We start from the raw sequence: 7,321 nt of genomic DNA on the forward strand, positions 1-7,321 counted from the left end.
AGTACATTAACAGTAACAGTAAGATTTGGTTTTTGCTGTCCTTGGTACTTTAAAAGTAACAGTACATTTCAGTAATAGTACAGTAACAGTGAGATTTTGTTCTTACTGTCCTTGTTACTTTAGCAGTAACAGTACAGTAACAGTAAGATTTCGTTTTTGTTGTCCTGGGTATATAATAAATGAAATGAAACTCAAATAAAATTCCTATGCTGTGATTATTTACTATTCCCTGTTCAGATAATATTGAAAGGTTTAATCTATTTAAGTTCATTTATTATTTACATTAATTAAAAAAACAAAAATAATTAATTAAAATTTATCAATTAGCTATTGAAGTAATTCAAGTGCGGTGTTGTTTTCTAATGCCAAGTCCTGCCGCAAAATATGTTCCTCATGACGCTTATTGGCATCTGCGTTCATTTGCAATATTGCCTCTGGCACATCAGGTTTTGAGACAATTTTATTTTTGGGTAGCGATGAATCACTTTTATCTCTCTTCCTCTTATTGAGTCTGGGTGCTTCTTGAGAAGAGCATGAATTGTCTGTCTTGGACAGCAGATTCAGTTGAAAGTTCAGCTGCAGCAGGGACAGGTGAGGGAATATTTTCTGAAAATATTATTGCACTGTCTTTTAACACAACTCTTCCTGTCCCATCGACAACAGCAACTGGCTCTATCTCTGGTCAGTCTCCAACAAAGTCCTGTATTATTTTGTAGAACTCTCATTTTATATTTCCCTCACCACTTGTCCCAGCTTTATCTTTTTGAATTTTGTATTGATTTTTAAGATTTTCATATTTTTTTTTGCATTGCAATGCTGTAAATTGATGACCATTTTCATGCATTCTTCCCATCACCCCTTGCCAAAACTTCAAATTACTGGTAATTTTCTCTGCTTTCTCCCTTTCTTGACAGATGCCTATCAGGGCAATGGTGCTGTCATGGTCCCACTTTAGCTTTGTCTTGGATGTTGATAAACTCTCTTTCCCTAAAAAAAAGGATCAATCATAAAGCAAGTTGATTATTAGTAGTCAGACGCAGTCGGTATATACCAAAGCAGCGTTTACATACTACTGAATTGGGATAGATTACCCAATAAATCCAATATCATGGCTGTTGGTTTGGAAGGAGTGGCAGGTCTTATAACAGATATTTAGAAGTAAAAATTGCTAGCCTCGTTAAGAATTGAACAGAAGGACAAAGTCCTTGGTTTCCAGAGAAAAATAACACTTATAAATTTCCATTTTGCTTAAACTTAACTGTACAGTAGTTTTTTAAGTGCAAAGACTTAAAACTTCTCAGGAGATTCACCAAAGTTTAACACCAATTTTTGAAACATACTTACCTGTAATAATTTTACTGTGTGACATTATTGGCAATGGCAATTCCAGTTATGTAAATATCATTTAGATTCAACACCCATTTTCAAGAAAATTCTGTCTGTAATTCAGAATTCCTATAAACTCCTATATATACCCCTCACACTAGATTTTTTAGGTGTGCTCTACCTAAAAAACTGCTGCATTATCTTTCAAATCATCATTTAAATGGTGAATTTTAAGTTCATGAAAGGCTAGTGTCTTCAAAAGAGAAAGGTTAGAGGCAGGTAGTTGAACAAAGTTTCTGAGAAAATACCATAAGGGGTTGTGTTTGTTACAGTTCACATTTATGATTTTCATTTATCATGCCAAAATTTTATTTATAGGCTATTTTTAGAGATTGTAATAAGGATTGTAATAAGGACTTCAGGGTAATATAACTATTTCTTCTGGAATCATAATTTCCTGAAACTAGACTCAATGAAAAAGACCAAAACATGTAGCCCCCTATCGAGATTTGACAGCCAGTTTCCAGCAAGGGCAGCAGGTTTTCGGCTTTCCAGTATTTCGGCAACAGGATACAGTCGCTTGCCCCTCTGTTGCTGATCAAGTCCAATCGATCCGAAGTAGCCTGAAAGAAATCCAAGGTTTTTCTTATGTCCAAAACATAGGGTGTCTTTAGATTTTTTTTTGGCACTTGGTTGTTCTTCCCCAGTCAACATGTATCTAAGAAGGCACTGGGCCGTGCCATCAAACTTCTTTTGTGACAAAACATCTACAACAAACTGACGGTTATTTCTTGTTGTAGTCTGGTCAAGGAGAGAGGGTTCTTCTGTAGGAGTATAGAAAATGACACGACCCATGTCAAACACGTCCAAAGTCTCAGCTGCAAGCTGGCTCATCATTCTTTCTGGCTTATCATTTGGGGATTTGCTGAGACCAAAGTCTGACAGTATGGTCTTTATCGGTCCCCGATAGTTGTTATATGAGAGTAGTATATTTCCTGGTCTAATAGATCCATGGGCTAGGTCTAGGCTATGAATGTAACCCATTCCATTGTTTCCCTCCTACAAACATGTCTTGATGCATAATAGGAGTGCAAAAAAGATCGTTTGGACCTTTTCTGATGTTCAATTTATGATTTTAGGCTAATTTTGCATAGTTCAAAAGCAAAATAGCGAAAGCTGCCATCCCAGACAGTATACAGTAACCTTAAAACGTTGGGATGGTCGGACCATCTTATGATGAATATCTCTCTGTGGGATGAGAGAGCTGTTTTAGAAGACACTTGTTTTACGGCTACATCTTTTCCATAATATTTTCCTTAGTAAAGAATGGTTCCTTCTCGAGAATTTATTCCAAGCTGCAACTCTGGGAAGTAGGAAATACCATCCTTAAATATTTGACCCGATGACGATGGTTGCTTCCTATAGCTGCTGAATGTTCCCCGGGGCATTGCCATTTTATAATAAATAATGTAGAATAACCGTTTTCGCCTCAAATTTATTTTATCCAAACAATACAAAACTGATTAATTAACACAAATTAATTCTTAGATTACTGTGTCACTGTTCACCGTAGATGTATTCTGTCTTCTTTGGTCACCTGTTACCAACTGATAACTATTATTAAATTAAAAGTTTTATAGCTATTACGTAATTGTTTCAGATCATGACAACAGAACCGAACATCCCCTCTGCTACAGAACTGAAACCTGTTCGAAGGGCGATTATCGACACAGAGTTCATCACAATAGTAAACGCAAAGGAAAACGTAATATATGCCGCGGCCTTGTTGGTTGTAGACGAGGATGGAAGCGAGATATTCGCAGAGAGCTGGGATCTCACTTACAATCTCAAAGGTTATGCCCCCCATACTTACAGGTACGGATTGGCACTCGCTAATTCACCTAAATATCGTCCGGCTAGAGGAGAAGTAACAACTAGATACAGAAAAAGAAACGCAAAACAACTTGGTTGTTTGCAATTAACCATAGAAATAAAATACTTTTTCTGTAAGGGTATTACCCAAACAGACCTTTTACAATTGGAAAAATGCCGTGCCCCCATTATTTGCAATGAACTTGAAAAGAACCCGGAATGCGTAAAGTATGACGGTGTTCAACATCCTTTACTAGAGATCAGGCACTATAAACAGTTCTTATTTGACCCGGAGTCTGAAGAGTAAAAGGCTCGAGGGAGTAGTCTATTCGTGAAACGTAACAAGGTGTACCAAAGAAAAAGAGATGCCCATAAGAGTAAAAAGAACAAGAAAAAGAAAAATAACAGAAAATTCTAATTTTTCACCTTTCACCCCTGATAACTTAACAAATAAGAGTCCCTTTGAATGCAATAAATGATTACAGCAACAAATTTTAAAATAACACATTTACAGATACCGGTACGCAAGTAATCGTCAACCAAGAGTTCAGTACGACATCGAAAGTGATGACTTAAATGGTATGTTGCTAATGCTAACTTACAACCAATAGAAAATAACAATCTAAAAGAAAGATAAACATGGTAAGATCCCTAAGGAACCTACAATTAAGTAATCGTAACTCAGCGATTGAAACCTCATGGAAACTCGAGAAAAGACATAGCATGGATGATATTAATAAATCCTTAAGACAATGGGTTCTAATCAAAACAGTTGAAGATCTTGAAGGTCCCACGATACATTTTCTTTTAAAATCTTCGAGGAAAACCTTGGAAGACAGAATAATCCTATGATTAAGGGCAAGCTTAGTTTTTTTCAATTTTAGTGTTCGTGTGATGACAAGAACACTTGAATATACCAGGCTAAGCGCCAACTTAGCATTCCAAATTGTAATACAAACAATCCCGATGGCAAAGTATGCCCTAATATCTGATTTTATTGCAAAGAACCTTTTGGTATGATCAGGACGATAATGGTGTCACCACAATTTGGCCACTTATATTTCTCTCTATTCTAATAGACCGAAGACATCTTCTAAAGGGAGAAAACTTTTGAATTGTGCCGCAAAGTCATTCGACAAAGTATGCGAAAGAGTGACATAACCGCTACATTGGAAGGTCTGCGCCTCCCAAACCGATTGTTAGTATATTTAATGCACTTGAATAAGGACAAAATCATGAAAGGAACGTAGTATTCGAACTCAAATTTCTCAGTTCAAATGTATCATCATGGGAAAACTACCGACTTACCAATATATTAACATCGTTAGGTTCAAAGGCGGTGTTACCAAACGATGCACCCATATTAAAACTAAAAGCCGATATCCGTTGAAGAAGTTGTTTGTATAAATAGTCCTGTCAAAAAAAACCTCAACCAAAATATCAGTTCCCAAGAACAATTTAATTACTGTTTCGTCAAAAAATTAAAAACCAAAAATTTCACGAACAAACGATCTAACTGATAATACCTTTAGTTTAATCACCCTTTTCAACAACCTAATGATGACCGTCCCCAAGGTCACCTTACTATCTAGCGTAGTGTATCTAGAGTGATTATTTCTTATGTGAAAGTGCATAATATGAATAGGCTAATAGTGTATTAGTATGTTGAATACTCTATAAGTCAACAAGCAAAAATCCCAAGATATATACTGTTCCTTATAAATTGACAATCAAGAATGAAAAGTAGAATAAAATATTAATTAATTCAGATATTAAAGACCTAGTTCAAAACTACAAATACAAGACTTTAATTTCATTTGTCGATTTCCCTTATCGAGTCAAATAGCCCATGCAATAATAATCTAAATTGCTGTTCGAAAAGCGGCCATAAAACTACAAATTTTTGTTATCCACATTATAATTAATGATGAATTAATTCTAGAACAAACAAAAAGATGCGACTAACGAATATCATGATAATCTTCATTGTTCACGCCGCAGCCAAAGATATTCTAAAACATGGAATAATTTTCAAACATGAGAGTTCGTTGCTAGCAAGCCATAATGCCTGGAAAATATTTATGAAGCAGATCTCAAACCATTTCAGCCCTTGTTCCAACAAGTAATGAGATCAGAGAAAAATACTAACAAACTCTAGAGCTCTATATTTCAATTCTTAAAATCAGATATGAGCCTGCAATCGACTAAGGACATGCATAATAAGGAGAAGAAAGGAGACCCCCTCCCCATTATTCCTAAACTAAAATCAAAATTTATAATAGATGACTGACAAGAAAATGGCAGAAATTGGTATGGCTCTAGGAACCAACAACAGAGAAAGCTGAAAAAGAAGAGCTTTAAGTAAAATTGGAAATTCACTAAGTGAACTTACAACAATAAAATCCACCAAAAATCCTCACGTATCTACACCCAGGAAAAACAAACTATGATGGGAATTACGCCATGTTAAATGAATTGCCAAGCATATGGACATACCTTAAACAACTGTGGCAAGATCACATCGCAAACAACATTACCAAACAGATACCACCGAAGGGGAAAAAGGAAAATATCAACAAACCACAAAGAATACAAGATGCTAACCTAAAAAGGTTTGACAAATCAACGAAAAAATACTCAACCCCCCTAATAGACCATGAATATACGAGCCCTACAAAGGAAAGCGAAAAAGATACCACGACAACCACACATATACCCGGGACACTAGCAAAAGAAATACAGTCCTCAATATCGGAAACGACAACAAATACAGTCTCGGACCTAATCAAACTCGATAAACCATCACCAAGAAAGTTAATTACCTTAAAACATCGAAAACCAACGCCATTTACAATGTGGGTATGGACCATAGGTACGACATTCACATATGCTAATTCTTTTGGCAAAGTCCTTATATATCATAGAGCAAGAATCCCAATAATCCATACTGAGACACAAACTATATTAGTTCAACAGTACAGTGACAATAGCAAGAAGAAAAATTCCGAAAATAAGATAAAAGAAGAATACTTACCCGAGAAATGTTGGACAGTAGACGGCAAATATATGTGTGCCAAACTAGCCGTGGCCGACGAGCCAATTAAAGACAATATCGAACCGTTACCTGATCTAAATGAGAAAAACGCCCTAAAAGTATCAATCCACCAATCCTTCTTAATATTGTATAGGCAGAGACTACAAGCCTTATTCGAATTGTTCAATACAGAAATACAAAAATTAAAGTACAACGAGTACAACGAAAGCACAACGAGAATCTTCGAAGTATTTTTTCGAAAAAGTATATACCGCAGATCTTACAAACGATCTTGAAAGATCTTGTACAAACAAATTACAACGAGAATCTTCGAAGTATTTTTTCGAAAAAGCATATACCGCAGATCTACTAGTCTTATTCCAATTGTCAGAGAACTCACGTCTCGCCTATTTTGGTTATCAACAGAAGAAGACTTGGATGTCCTAAGAACAAATGTAAGGAAACTAAATAACGCCATGAACGTGACCTTGCGTGTCCAAAAAATACAAGCCAGTATAGGCAATTATCAAAGAGAAAAAATTGAAGCAATTGCAAAGAAAATCTCAAAGACAGTTAATATAATGAATTACTTGAAGAACGAGGTGGACCGTGTGATAACGGACAAGAGCCTCACCATTGTGTCACTTGACATAGTGACTATGTCGTTGCTTAACCCAGCAACAGATGTTAGCAAATTTGAATTCGGTCTATTTGCCCTTACCGGAGGAACGTTATCCACGACTTAGTAGATCCTTCTAACGTAAAAAGTATTTTGGAAGAAATAAATACGCATCTAACGTTTGGATTGCATTTACCTGCAGAGCCCGAAGTGGCGAACCTATTCCATTATTACACAAAACGAAGGATCACACCACAGAGATAAATGAACAATTGTTCGCAGTAGTAACAATTCCATTAATAAATCAGCAATCTATATATGACTTATATAAAAATTCTACATTTCAAGCTAATATAGGAAAGACTAATTCATTCATGACTATTACGCCCAAAGCAGAATACTTGCTCGTTGACCAAGACAGAAGAAAATATGCTTTGGCTAACCCACTGGACCAAAAGGAATGTGTATCA

General features: G+C 35.8%; 1 pseudogene; it reads right to left on the reverse strand.

Moving 5' to 3' along the window:
- Positions 1 to 309: 309 nt before the first annotated feature.
- LOC148943058 (uncharacterized) lies at positions 310 to 1,369 on the reverse strand (annotated as a pseudogene).
- Between the last annotated feature and the right edge of the window lie 5,952 nt (positions 1,370 to 7,321).

The sequence above is a fragment of the Artemia sp. Qi Xiang Cuo genome, chromosome 16 (assembly GCF_049724085.1).
Source record: "Artemia sp. Qi Xiang Cuo chromosome 16, ASM4972408v1, whole genome shotgun sequence".
Lineage (NCBI taxonomy): Eukaryota > Metazoa > Arthropoda > Branchiopoda > Anostraca > Artemiidae > Artemia > Artemia sp. Qi Xiang Cuo.